The sequence below is a fragment of the Myiozetetes cayanensis genome, unplaced genomic scaffold (assembly GCF_022539395.1).
Source record: "Myiozetetes cayanensis isolate MyiCay16 unplaced genomic scaffold, myiCay2020 scf5-8, whole genome shotgun sequence".
Taxonomy (NCBI): domain Eukaryota; kingdom Metazoa; phylum Chordata; class Aves; order Passeriformes; family Tyrannidae; genus Myiozetetes; species Myiozetetes cayanensis.
This window is the reverse complement of record NW_026087742.1, coordinates 10,884,595-10,899,679: the sequence shown is the minus strand read 5'-3', so window position 1 is coordinate 10,899,679 and position 15,085 is coordinate 10,884,595. Positions and strand designations below refer to the sequence as shown.

The following is a 15,085-nucleotide window of genomic DNA, read 5'->3' as shown; positions in this document are numbered from 1 at the left end:
TCTTTTCACTGAATACCACTGAGCCTAGTTCCATCTTCTATACTGCATCACACTAGTTCTGTATACACATGATGCACATAATGTGTTGTATTTAAACATAAGAAGCTAAAATGGCCAAAATTCATTAGCTTACAAACACGTCTTCCCATCTTTCCAGTCAATTTTCAGCACACAGTTGAGGGCACGACACCAGGAACAACAAAATAAGCAAACAAGATGTTCTAACAACTTAAAAAGAAAAATGGCAGAAATCCTTATTATCTTAGTGTCCTGATCTTTGCTCATAAGCATGTACAGAGAAACCAGAAATGACTGGGTGAAATTCAGTTTAGATCCTCAGGGTTTAAAAATACCAGATTTTTTTTTGTAAGTTTCAAAGGAAATTAAGCACTGAGATTTCTTTGAAACCTAAGGCATTTCAGGTGTGAAAAGCAAACCCTTTAGGTTTTCGTTTGTTCTTCAAACAACACCGTGGACTACAAAATAGGTTTAAAAATTTGACTGTATTTAAAGTTTCCAACATCTTCTTTGTCACTACTGAACTTTTCATAATAAGGGTTATGAAGAAACACCTCTTAAATTGGATGTGTAATTACACTGAAGTTAAAAGAAAGTTTCAATTTCAAAATTAATTCAATAGATGTTTTTAATAAAGGTGTGGAAAATTAAGAACGGGACTGTCAGGCATTATGTCGAATTTGCAGCCTTTTGAAAATTTGTATTTTTGAAATTTGATTGATTCCATATGTCAAAAAAGGTGGCTACCAGACAAGCTGCTGCATCACTAGGAGCTCGGCTTTTTATTATTATCCTAACTGATAGGATGTTGCATGTTGCAACCCATAAATAAATTTACTAACAGAGTTAGGTAAAGCTAATTAATTAGCTGTAACATTTGATATAACTATAGTTAATTGATTATACTCTATATCAAAAATAAGTCTGACTGAAATCTAATGTAAGCTGCTGCTGCTCTTGGCCAAACTCCTTCACTCAGTGAATCACCACGAATAAACGACCTCAATAGTTCCCCAACAATCGTACGAATTTGTCTTTTGTTTGTAATTGGATCATTTGGTATTTTAACTGGCCAGCTTTCCAGGCTTATGATGCTACACTTTATCATCCTTACGCTTAATTTGGTGCCAATTGCTGAACACTTCTTTCTTAGTTATTTCATTCTTTGATGCCTTGCAAAACTGGGAGAACTGAAGACTTATTTACTACACCTTAAACAGGGAGAACACAGCAACAGCAAATCCCCCAAACTGCTTTTACAGCACTTCTGGAAAACAAAAGCAAACCAACCAAACAAAACACTACATACCTTTCTGCCTGTTCCATCACCAGATAGTCTACTGGGCAAGGTACAAGCTGCAGAGGTTGGATCCCTCTGCGATTCAGGTACAGGGACTACGAACATCTCAGTCCAAGCACGGGCAACGGAGCAGAAAGGAGGGAGCTCCAGGCCTCGGCCAAGACAAGCCAAACAGGCAGCTTTGCTCTGCCTGCCACAGATTCTGACTCAGGATATTACTTATCACCCCCAGCAATGAAATTTTGACTCTGTTGAAGTCAATGGCAAAACACTTGTTCAGCTTGGCCAAAATTTTGCCTAAGTTTATTACTGACTTTATAGCAGTGACAAAATCTGATATCCTATTTCCAAACTCCTAAGACACCAGCTGCCTTCCTGTTTAGGATCACATGTTACCATAATGTTTTTCCAATTATTAAATAGATATTTGTAGCCATAAAAAGAAAACCAAAGAAGAAATGAAAAGGAAAGCGAAAAACAAAGGAGTACTGCTAACACTTAGCATATATGCTCTAAGTACAACAAATGAATTTTCCGATGTAAAGGCACCAGTTTATTACCAAAATACTTCTTTCCTTTGGATGGAAACTAAGTTCCCTTTTGTCTTTTCTTCCTTTATATTTTTTTTGTTACTATTCATTATCATTAAATTTCCTGTAATTAAAACTGCTGAATTAAAAACACATGGCTGCTTGTGAAGCCAATGCTTCACAACATACTGAAATCCCAGAACCATGTTTAGCCATGAAAAAGCAGATCAGCTTTCATTATTGCTACAGGATTTATTGGAACTTAGTACAGCTACAAGCTCTATCTACTGCCCTGTCACACAGTACCTGTACCTGTGAGTATAAGCACTGCACAACCTGAAAGTCATCTTACAGAGCATGACATTGTAATGTAAAAATCCAGTTCCCAAAATGTGTGCTGATTTGACTTCTGAGAGTCCATATAATAAGTTCGGAGTATCCATTATTTTAAACTAAGTCAGAAACACTTCAGTTTTATGAGATAAAATCAAGGAAACACCACTGAAACAATATATTTCCAGACCTCACTGGCCCAATAATTTTCCAAAATATAGTTTATCTGCCGCTTCCACATTTTTATGTGGTTTGCTTTGTCATTTTACAATTGTTATTCACCCCAACATGCACCTGTCAGAGGTTTTTTTGGCTTCACCTTATACCTGCAGAGAAAAATTGCTTCTTTAAGTAAATTTTTCACATCACAGTAATGAAATACTTGATAATTTTTTTCAAGTAATACGACAGCTGCTTTCAAAGAAACAGAGAGAATCATTGTGCCTAGAGAGAGAAGCTGCCTAAAGATACCGAAAATACCTGTGCTCACAGTTCCTGGTGTGGCCAACTGGCTGTGAAATGCTATTCCTAAACTACACTAGGGCATTTCAGACCATGTCTACTTTTCACATCCAGTTCTATCCTCTGATATGTAGGAGAGCTCTTCATATTTTATCTGACTGGCATTTAGAAAAAAATGCATTACAGTAGGTTTTGCAGGATGCCATTTGTGTATTCATAATGAGCAGAAAAAAAAACAGGAATGAACTCTTAAGTACTGTGTGAAGAGCAAAGGGTAATCCTTTCAGTACAGTCTCCTTTTCAACTCTCATTTTATATGCTTGGCTTATTTTTTGAAAAACAAAAAATGGCAGCTTTTGCATCCTTATGACGAGCACTGTATGTGTAAAGGCATAAGCCAACTTCTATATTTATACTCATCTTTCAGATGCAATATTGACATTTTCTTCGATTATAATAAAAGCTGTAATGACTTCAGAGTTGGTCTCCAGGAATAAAACTGACTAAAATATGTGTCGAAATACATAAATGAGAATTTTGCAATGTACAAACTTTCAGCAAATATCATCATGCAATATGTTCTCTGTGACACAGAACTTGTTCCTTCCAGTTTAAAATACAGGAGAAGGATCATTGTTTGGAGTCACGCAGCACTCTCCATAATTAAAAAGCAATGCAAATTTCAAAGCATGAGAAGACTATGCACTACTGCAACTCTTGGAGAAGAGAGAGAGGTGAGAATTTGGAAATTTGCTTCAGGCTAGTTATGAGTATCCTCCCCAAGCTTAATAACACACATTACAAGAGCTCAAAACCAAGGGCAGTAATTTTTCTACAGCTCAGCTTCTGGTACCTAACTTACCTCATTTAAGAAGGCACAGTTCCATGCCCATCAATGGGCAGAGGGGGTCTTCCAAAGGCAAATTCCAATTGTCTCTTTCTCTGAGCTGTCTTTTAACATCAGATTATGGAAATGTTTCCCAAACTCTCCAAGAATGGGTGCCCGAGAACCATATCACAAAATAAAGGATTGTAATGAGTGATTATTAATTTCTACTTCTGCCTGCCTCCACTGAGGGCACAGTAAGTAGACTTTTTAATCTAGAAACCTCAGGAAATTCTTCAAAAGCTATAACTGAACTATACAAGTAAGGAATTAACTCAAACTGTTAAAAAATACTGTGCTACATGGGTAAAGGCATACCCAGCTGAGCTAAAGCACTGCACTGTAAGAAAAATTGGCAAGGATCTCATTTAATTACCTGCATAAATATGAACTTGAAATAACTTAACTGAGCAAAAGAACCTTATGACAGGATGCCACTTCTTTTTTTTTTTTTTTTTTTTAAACAGAAAAACCAAAGCTATGCCTCAAAACCAGTATTAGCAAAAGCTTTGCAAAAGCAACAATCAAAGATCAGTAAACAAAGAGAGGAGTGCCCAGTGAATGGGTGATGCAAAGGTTACCCTCTGTTTCCAAGAAGGAAAAAGAGACAGGAGCACCACTGGGAATGAACAATAGGAAGGGGTTGAGAAGAACTGAATAAGATGAAAGTAGCAGCAACTCTGGGACAAAACTGAGATGCCTCAAAGTGGTATTACAGTGAGCAGTGGAGAGTTTCAAAATCCAGAAAAGCAACTTCCTGACTGGATTTCAAAACGAAGATGTGGCCAATGGAAGTAACCCAGGTGTGATACCTCAACAGATACCTCAGTAGATTTCTAGTGTGACAGGCCTATATTGCTGAATTTCAAGTGCACTGTCCTTTTGGAGAAAGAGCTTTAAAGAAAAACATAAAAGAGAGTACAGCAGCTGAACTAGTAAATGACAGAGGAAAACAGAAAAAAAAAATCTCATGAAAAAAACATGGGAACCATACACAGAAAACTTTTATTTCAAAACTGAATTCTTAATTTCAGACTGAATTCTATCCAAAATTCAATTAGAATTTCTGCTTGCCTGCTGTTAGTAAGATGGTGAAAGTCACTCTGACATCACTTTTGTGCTCTCAGAGGTAAAGACTGAAGTGTTCTACTGTCAGTGAACCCAAATTGATGGAAACATGTCTATATAACATGACCACTATTCCTTTCTAAGTTCCCAAGTAACGCATTGGAAATAAATTCTTTTGACTTTATTCTGGTATGTTTTCCACCAGGGCATGGTGCACGCAATTTTATATAGCCCATTTTGCTAACTATTGTGACATCACATTAAACTGCTGAGAGAACAGTTGTTACAGAATCAACAGAACAAAAAAATTCAGAGTTTGTTTTCCTGTTTTAACTGTGAGACTTTGGGAATGTATAGTTATCAAGAAGAAAAACAGAAATGAATGTACACGAGTAGAAAATAAACAGAAAACTGCTGAATTAGTGCTGTAATTCTGGGATAATGGGTCTGATGTCTCCCCTTCTGTTTTGTAAATATTTTTTCAAGTATTTCCTATATTTCCCATTGAAAGCTATTTTCCTGTTCTCAGTTATACACAACATGGGTAATGAGGCACAAGGTAGAAAGTGACTTTGGTCTGGAATGGAAGAATGTTCTTTGAGATGACAGCAGGACATTTTAAAAATTGTATCTGTGAAAGCAATATTGATGTTTAACTTGAGATTTGGGTGTGGGGGAAGAAGCACATTTGGGGTTCTTAGCACCAAAAACATTGTTTTCCAGAAATGCCACCTCACAGATGGAGTAGAGCAGCAGTCTCCTTTCTAATTTCATTCGCCAGTTGTTGTGGTCTGAGGCTGTACATCATCAGTCTCCCATGCTGCCATAATCACTTTCTAGACTGTGTCATAGATTCCTCACTGCTTACTGGTTCATTACTCAGGAACACACTCTAACAAATTATTTCATTTTAAGACAGATTTTTCAACATACTCCTCTCAGATGGAACGTTGCACTGGTTTATAACAGGCAAAATGTCAGGGACCACAGACATTTGACTTGGGCATGCTCTGAAAACTTTGAAATCTTATCCAGGATTATCCACCTCCTTGTGGTGTCCCTTCCTCCTCCCTTTCTCATAACTTCGGGTCACAACAGACCCCTATTTGTTTCCTTTTCTGCTCCTGGATTTCTACAATGTCATCACAAGTCTGACATCCATTGTAGAGATACCCTTGTGGAGTTTCCTTCAATTCCCATTGCAAGCTCAGATTTCTAAGTTCTGATTACTTTGATACTAATTCTCTGTAGGACTTTTTTTTTTTTTTTTTTTGGCAATAACAATTCTTCTCAACAGTTTCTTAATTTTTAAAAGGAATCTAAAAAAAAAAAAAAAAGCAGTTGTTTAGTGCTCAAAAGATGAATAATACTTTAAGTGAAATACAAGCCCACCACTGAAGGGCAGCAAAAAGACCGGATACTGCCTCATTCCTACACTGGCCATATCATTATTTTGACCTCATTTGTCATCTTTGAGGTGTTCAAATAGAAGTTCTCAGCACCTCATCAGATCAACCACACACTAGAAAAGATTACTGTGCAGACAACATCAAATTTGTTGTCCAAAACACCCAAAAAACCCCTCGTCTTAAATTCAGCAGTGAAACGCTGGAAAAACTCAGAAGAATCAAACATTTTATGGAAGGAAACAGGCAACTATGCTCTCGTCTACAACTTAAAAGTGGATGGGAGAAATATTTCAGAGAGAGAAGTTTGTCTTGTACATGAAAATTCTAATGCATGCAATGATTTGTGGTTTGGGAATTTTTTCTTTATTCTTTTTCCTTCTTTGTTTGTTTGGTTCTTTTGGTTTGATTTGGGGGTTTTTTGTTTGTTTGTTTTTAATGAAACCCAAGGGAACAGAAAATTTTTTACCTGAGAAGATAAAGAGAAAAATGAGTTTTCAAAGTCCACACCACTCAAGTGGACTACACTACTTAAAATTCAGCAGGCACTGACTAGAAAACCTCTTTTCCAAGATCCTTCTTGACATACTGTGGTACTAATTTAAATTTGCATTGAGATGAATTTTACCAAACTTAACTCCAGCTATGAACTCGAAACCATGGTGATCAGTTGGTCATCTTTTAATGTTATCTATATCTGTCTTTAACTGCAAAGAGTTTCATTTGCCTTTGAAAGCACTAGTTTTCAGTGCACACATAGATTTTTATGTACACCTTCTACTCAGCAACCTCACAGTTCTTAGTATTTTTGGAAATAATATGCAAACCTGCTTCTACCTAAATTTGCTTTCTAGAATCCTTGCCTTGCCCACAATCTTGCTATATTTTTAGACCAGGTGGTCTTTACTCTACCGTGAATTATATTCTTGGTTTACCTTACCACCTTCTTTCCTGTGCTTCACAGAGTTGGACTTTCTTTTTTTTTCAGTTTTTTTCACTTGTATTCAAAACACCACAAATTGGAGTTTTCTTAATTTTCTTCCAACACAACACACATCTCCAATGCACCTTCTGCTCCCTTACTCCACCTATTTTTGCTGCTGTTTTTTATTTGCTCTAACAGACTTGGTTTGGATGTCCCAGTGTATTTTGTCCTCATCCTATGTTTGCTTTCCAGTTGGAGGGTTTCCTGGCAGACAAGGGCTGTAAATTTGCTTTGTAGAGCACAGAGGCAAACAGTCAGCACTTAATGAGTAAGATACCTGGTTGCTCAGGAGAAACAGGTGTTATTCACCATGTTATGAGGCACATTCTGCCCTACAAACTCCCCAGTTCATGTCAAAAGAGAAAATCTGAACATTACGTCCAACACTTCTGACAAAAAATTACCTATTTACCTGTGTAACTTTGATGGCATTTGATGCATTTCTCAATGTTCAATATCCCCCATATTTTAAAGAAGTACAATAGCCCACTGCAGCTTTAAGTAACACAAGACAACTTTGCAGCTTACCAATTTTTTATCAAGGGTTTGTCATTTGCCTGTTCTCAAAGCTTATTCATAGTATGTTACTGAATCCATTGGCAAAACACAGACTCCATGTACTCATCTTTTATGTACAAAAGGATTTGTTTAGCATTAGACACACATTCTCAGCATTGTACATGTCTGTTTCATTTAGTGGTAAGAAAAGGCTAAAGTAAAATCCAAACAAAATTACCACAGTGTTTCAAATCTCAATTTATCTTCAGCTATTTTGTAAGTACAGGATCTTCCCATAGGCACTTTCTTAGGCATTTAGGAAGCTGCCATGCTGAAGCTGAAATACGTATAACTTGTTTGGGTTTTGGTTTTCAGGTTTTGAGTTGTTTTTCTTTTTTTTTTTTTTTCCCACCTATCCACAATTTCCTAGTAAGCACTCCCCTTTTTTTAAGCTTTTCTGAAGTGGGACTTTCCCCCTGCATTTTCAGCAGCGCATTTCAGATGCCTGTGGGAACAAAGGATGGAGAAAAATGGAGCACAGAGAATCTGCTCCTGGACCAAGAGCTCCAGGAAGGTTGTTCCTTGTTATTTCAGAAAGCAGTGCAGGTATTCAGACAGTGCACTAGGAAATACAACTCAAACTAGGAGCAATGACAAAAGCTGAAGAGACTTCTTTTACCAAATGCCATCCACTAAAGTAGGTCTTGTCATACAAATCAGTTTGCCAGACATGAGATGTTATCGTAATGAAAGAAATTTTTTTTCTGACCAACTCTTTACAAGTTTAACAACAAAAATCACTGTGCATAAATTCCCCCTGAAATGTTAGAAAACTGAATCTGTTGGGGTGGGCTGGGTGAAGTAATAGGACAATGTGGGGAATCATGGAGAGAAAGGAAAGGCAGACTGAACAGAACACAAGGGATCCTCTAGTCCACAATGTTTCCACAAAAGCAGCACAAGTTATTCTTGTCCTTCCTAAGATACCTGGCTAATTACTCCATTCAAACACTCCTTGTAAATTAGGCCTTCAAGATCTCTGATTATCATCACTCTACCTCCTTCTTGGTGAATAATGCCCAAAATGGGATATCAGGCTCCAGACTACCAACACAGCCACAACGAAGCAGGGAGTGTCTGTCAACAGCAACTGCAGTCTCCGCACAGACACACATTTTAACTGAACTACCAACAGAGAAACTCATGTCCTGTTCCTAAATAACCAAAGCTCTTCTCTCAGAGATCTATGATGTCCCTTCAATCATCTGAACTTGGAAGCCTGTTCTAACTGTACTGCATCACATAAAAATTAAGATAATATTTAGAATCTCAACCCTGAAGCTCTTGATTGGCAAACAATAGAAATGGTCATGCAAGACAGGTGAAGAAAGGATATATTTTTCTTCAGTCCTAGTGCCACAACTGATGACCCTGCACAAGAATAGAAGGCACACTGCTCACATTTCTTGCTGAAAGCAGATATTCCTTCATAAGAACCTTAAAAAGCAAGGGTATTATCAGTTTGAATGACAACCCTATTAAGAGCTGTGTCTTTAAGCCTCCCTTAAACATCACCGAAACATTTCAACAGGATGACATTAGGAAACAGCAAAATACCAAGGGATTTCAGCCCAGTTAAATGGAGGGTTGATGCTGGGAGAAGGCAAGTGAACCAGAGTCACACAGCTGGACAGTGGGATATGGAGACTCCTTCGAGGCCACCTTTGGTTTCCCAAGGACTCTGTCCTGCTGCTAGTCATGCTGCTTTGGCTACAGACATGTCCTGCACAGGTTTCCCAGCTGCTGGGGAAAAACCCAGAGGAGATGAAAGCTCAGGGCAGCATTTTCTGCATGGCTGTATTCAAGATTATTTGTGGTGTAATGACGTGTGTGCAGGTCTCATGTAATATATTTATAACACTGTAACATACACTGGCCTTGAGTAAATCACTAAGCACACACCTTTTGGTGGTTTCAGTGGCCTTATTTACATGAGTATATGAGGCTTATCCACAGCCAAAACCTTCAAATTAGATTTTCCATATATTTCTGCTATCACCTACTTCATTCTCTCAAAGAATGAACCTGAAAACTCATGGCTTAAATGGATAATTTGTTAATGTTTCACTTTGCACAAAACCACAAGCACAATGATTAAAGGAGTGCAAAATATATGCTTGTCACATGATACAGTTAGTAGGAAATATTTGACATATTTGCCTCAAAAAAAAAAGGCCAGCTCATTAAAAACAAAGTTACTTGCAAGGAAATGTGCCAATTCATTTGTCATTTAAAAAGGCAGAGACTATTTTAAAATTACTCAAATATTCTATTTAGATATTTTCAAGGTGAAAAGGTTCTGGTTTAAAGTTCAAAACTATCCTTTTGGGTTTCATTCCCTAAAGACTAATGCAGATATGTAGAAAAACAAACCAAAATGAAATATTTCAAAGCTACTGATACATTTCACTTGATCTGATTCACCTTACCCCAACCTTTATTTATAAAATAAATTGTATCATCTTCAGGGATATAAATTTTAAAAAATAGTCTTAATATTAAAGATTTCTCCTTTTTCAGTAGCTTACTCTTCCCAAGGCCTTAGACAATGATTTCTAACGCTATAAACTATATTCTTATAGCAACTAATTGTGAAGCCACAGCCAGAAGTTCTTAATTCAAGGTGAAGAATAGGTATCTGGAAGCTACTTATTGTGTTTAACCCATTTGAGCTTCTGTGGAAACCGACCCTTTGTACAAATGGATCTGTACAAACTGTGAGCAAGGCTGTGGGTCTGGCCAGGGCTGGTCTCTGACGTGAGTAGCCAGTTCAGAGGATTGACCATTGACAAGTCTTAACTGCCATCAAACTTTAAGTGCCTAGGTAGTGTTCATTTTGCACAGTTTCACATCTGAATGTCTGTATTTTTGTAGTAATTTTTAAGTTTGGTGTCAAATGACATTTTTGCCAGAAAAATACCCACACTTATAAGAGTTTGGTGCTAAAATCCTGGGCAAAGAGTGATTTAAATGTGATTAATACTAAAGGTATGTGCATCCTTGTAAAATAGTCACTGGAAGCACAAATTTGAAGTCTTTATGTCAAGATAGAATATTTATAATATACCATAGCCATTACAATATCAGGGAGATGAAAAAAAAATGTCAGCTGTACTAGCAGCCAATATTGCTGAAATCAGCATTTTCATTATGAACTTATTAATATCCTTCTTATTGATTATCATCCATTTGTTTGCATCGTCAAGATGCTCCAGGCACAGAGCAGATGCAGTGTGCTGGTCTGGACCCTTTGTCTGAGAGACATGAAAATGTTCAATCCAGAACACCCTCGTTTACCAGCACCAGGACCACACCGAGTTAATATGTTGTTACAGAAAAAAGAAACATACAGGAGGGTTTGCCATCTTTCCTACAAAGGTTGCCTTTTGAATCCCTCACTGAATCCATCAACACCTTTGTAACAACGTGCAGTGTTTCAGACAGAGAAGCTAATCCAAAAATTTAGGTACGGTCAACATGTTAAGCTTTATATTCAAAATTACTTCATCTCAGCCACTGCTTTTCTGACTAACTCGATCTTCTGCGAAGTATTCCAATATTTACACACTTCAGAACAATTCTGCTTAGTCAAGAAAGAAATATTTAAATGAAAAAAACAACTTCTACACAAAAGAGTCCAACTATGTTGGACATCCCAAAAACTTTTGATTTTCTCAGTGTTAGTATTTCCCTAAAATAAAATGCTAAGCGTTGGACTCTCACTTGACAAAGAATCCTACAAGTCACATCTGCTGAAGTAAGTAAAGGAAATATATGCAAAGGCCAGGCACTATTACACACAGTATCCTAAAACATCTTCTCTTAGTATTTAGCAGCCTGGTTAATAGTCTGAGACCTTTAAGCTAGTAGGTCCCAGCTTTCATTTTTTTCAAAATGAACTCAAAGACATAGGTATCAGGTGCAGTATCAAAGGTGCAGTGCTAGAAGAAAAGTTAGTAAGAAGATGGCAGTCACAACATTCTTCCCTTGTGCTTGTTCCAAGCAGTAGCAGTAATTAAAGCTTTTGGAACTGCAAAAACTTTCTTCTGAAACTGGGATTTTATTTTAATGACAACATTTCCATTTAACAAAGTCAACTAGATATTAAGACAAATATTTTGTTTATTTAGCTAAAACATAAGATCTGCAATCTCCTCTCAAAAATATTTTAAAACCTAGTACCTTTTCTGAATTTTGTCCTGATTTACTTTCTTTCAGATAGTTCAACTACGGATGCATCGTGTAAGTCTATAAGTAGAGTTTCTTCTGCTTGTTTGTGTGGAGACAAATTAAAGGTCAATTTTCAGCACATTATATTTTTCTTATTTTCTAACTATTTAAACATCTTGAAAATGGAACTGAAATCTAATTTATTACACTATAATTTATTTCACTGTACTGAAAACAAACAAACAAAACCCCCAAAATTTGCTATTTCTTCCCAGTAAAAAATGAACTTACTAGCAAAGGGATGATGTCTCATGTTTTCATGAAATGAATGCTAATTTTTGTCCAGATAGATTTTACGTATTTGCTACAGTTCAGCTATGAACTACTCACCTAAATCCCAAAAACACAATGTGACCATAAAACGCTACTGTCTGTTGTCTGCAGACACCTCAGTTTTATAGTGGGGGTGTTGATGCTTTCAACCCTTTTTATCACCTGAAAAACCATCAACAGCTTTATAATGACGAATGCAACACAGCTCAGCGTGCATTTGCCAAATTCACTTTTAAGAAAGGGCAGATGCATGCCAGCACATCTGGAAACCACTTTTAATTATACTTTCCTCAAGTGGGAAAGCAGTAGCTTGTACCCATAGTGAAGGTTTTATATCTGGCCACACAAATACCAGCAACCACCTGTGCTTTACACTGATTTTCATTGTAGACTGTATCACATTACTACCCCATTGTTCCAGAACGTCATCTGAAGCTGTTCTGTGACTAAGCTGCATCAAGTGTGGTCTTGAAAAGGCCTCCACTCTACAAAAATGTAATAAACTTGATTGCAGTTAGGGTACTTACCAGTGAGGGTATCACAATATGCCTTCTCCTGAAGTTGGCTTCTCTTGCTCTGAAAGTCATAAAAGATATAAATTAACAATCATTATTACCAGTCTGGGAATTGGAATTTAGCAAACTCATGTATGCCCCTAAATGAGATACCTTGTAAGCACTTTGGAATTCCTTTCCAGTATTTGTTTCTTTCCTAATATTAACCCAGCAGTATTTTATCCAAATATTCTGCTGCTTCAGCCATGCTCTGAGATTACAAATTTCAACTGTGATCTGCCAGCCTGACCCTATTTCGATTCCATCATCAGTATTTTCATAGGTTGCAAACACTGTGAGTTACACAACTAGGTTGTGTTTCTTAAACTTAAACCTTCCTCCCCTACTCTCCATTGCTCCACCCAAACATAACAGATTTTTTACATCACCGTTCCTCATTTCTGACAATGAAAAAAAAAGTTTCAGATGTTTGTGAAACCCTTTTCTTCTTCACAACATTCTTCCTATGTTTTGGAAGGCTGTAATGTTGACATGCACAACGTTGTGCGTTGCAGTGGAAGGGAAAGGTCAAACATTTGCAATTCTCAGCCTTTGGAAGACATGGCATGCCCAGGGACAGACTTGTCAGAAGTGGACACCAGGATGTACAAATTTGTAAGACATAAAGTCCAAAATTTTGCAGACTGTGTTTTAAGATAATTTGCTATGCTGACCTGCATAATGTGCAGGGAACTTTAAAACCCCCAAATAATGACTTGAGTATAATTTAATCTGCTTGTCCATTACTGTGCTTGAAAGAAAGACCTCCATATTGTTATGTATCTAAGAACTCCCATTCACCTGTCTCCTTTCTGTTTATAACCCAGGACTTAAATTTTGTGGTAACTCATGAAGCCACAGCGGATCCTTCCCAGGACTGAGTCCTCTCCCAGTGCTCTGCCCATGGAACTTCATCACACACTGCCAAGGGCTCCGGGATTGCAGCGGAAAGGAACTCGTCCCACTCTGAGGAAGCCTCAAAGCAGACCTCAGCCTGGGATCCCAAAACAGCCACTGTGCTCCCTCTCTGCCAGGCAGAACAACAACTGATCTGTACAGTCACAAGTACCTTGGCTTCTCTCCTGCCCTCCAATCACTCTCCCCGCTCTGTTATGCGCAGTTGCACCGAGGCACAGAAGTGTCCCGGTGCCCCTGTCTCACACCACTCCAGAGAGCTGCCTCTGCAGCAGGCAGGACTCTCCAGGTCAGCAGAGAGGGAACAGCAAGCTTTGCTTTAATGCACCCTTTCTTTTTTTTTTTGGTTACCTCACATATGAAACCTGGTAGGCATTTAAACACTCACTCATCTATTATGCATTAAAATTATGTAGGGGACGTTCACTGGGTCATACTTCCCAAAAATGTTCATAATATTTTGAGTATTTCAACAGTCCATAAGCCCCTTGTTGTAAAAACATAACCTAATTTCACACTGCAAATATATTTATTATCCACGCAAACAAGGCATAATATTCCTACTTCTATTCTTTTGTTATCTGTGGTTACAATTTTACATTGCTAATAAAAACATTCATTTCTGTGAATTACTTAAAAATAAAAATGATCAGTCTTCCTCAAAATACAGACACACTCTGAACATAACTTGTTAAAGGTTTTCCAACCAAATACACCTATGGGTCAAACAAAGACTGAAGCACTCTACGGCACTCTACAAAAGACAAAAATATCCTTTTTTTGTTTGAAGATGAAATCAACCTTACCGAAAGAGAACTGTGTCTAATGTGTAGAATGTATATTCATTTCATCTTGGACATATGTCTAATGCAGTATTTTAACAGGGATACAACAGAAGTCAGGTAGTTGCCCACACTGAACCTCTGCTTGAAATGGTGACATGAATTGATAATCAAGATCAGCCACAAGAGTCATTTCTAGAAGGGGAGAAGAACAAGAGAAAGGACTGCAAATGGACAAAATAAGCCCTCAGTCATCTTTTTATTTAGAATACAAGGAAGGCACGTCTGAGCCTTTTACTCAGTAAGCCTTCTTCTTTGAGGAGTTCCGATGAAGACATCAAAGCTGCTTGAGAAGATGGCAATCCTAGTCATGCTGGTGTCATTGGGATCTAAGGGGGAAGAGGCAACTTTTGGCATCCTGGAGCAGCCAGGCCACAAGTGTGGGATCCAAAGAGATGTTAGTCGGGGGATTCTCTCTGCTGACTACAACGGGCACTAGATCAGTTCCTTGCCCTTATACCTCTCTAACTATCCCACTCCTAACGCTGTCATCACGAGCTTAAGGATGTGACTGGGAAGGAGAGCAGAAATGCCTTTGAAGTCATGAAATATATCCAAGATTCTGGATACCTGCCATTTTAAAACACTGAGCTGAACACACTCGGCCTTAGCAGCAGGTTAACAGTCTAGAAGCAAGGAGAGAACAAAGAGGAAAAAACCCCACCACGGGTGCATCCTCCCCGCCTGACTCCCTGTGATTCCAGGCACTTCGGGTGCACTGAGCC

At 37.9% G+C, this 15,085-nt stretch overlaps 1 long non-coding RNA gene across 6 annotated transcripts in view; it reads right to left on the bottom strand.

The window, feature by feature from the left end:
• Nucleotides 1-15,085, bottom strand: part of LOC126648605 (uncharacterized) — a 292,288-nt gene that overhangs the window by 81,720 nt on the left and 195,483 nt on the right. For all 6 annotated transcript variants that reach the window (XR_007630844.1, XR_007630840.1, XR_007630843.1 and 3 more), the window contains one exon: nucleotides 12,577-12,625. This is a non-coding gene — a long non-coding RNA (uncharacterized LOC126648605). The remainder of the gene's footprint in view (nucleotides 1-12,576; nucleotides 12,626-15,085) is intronic.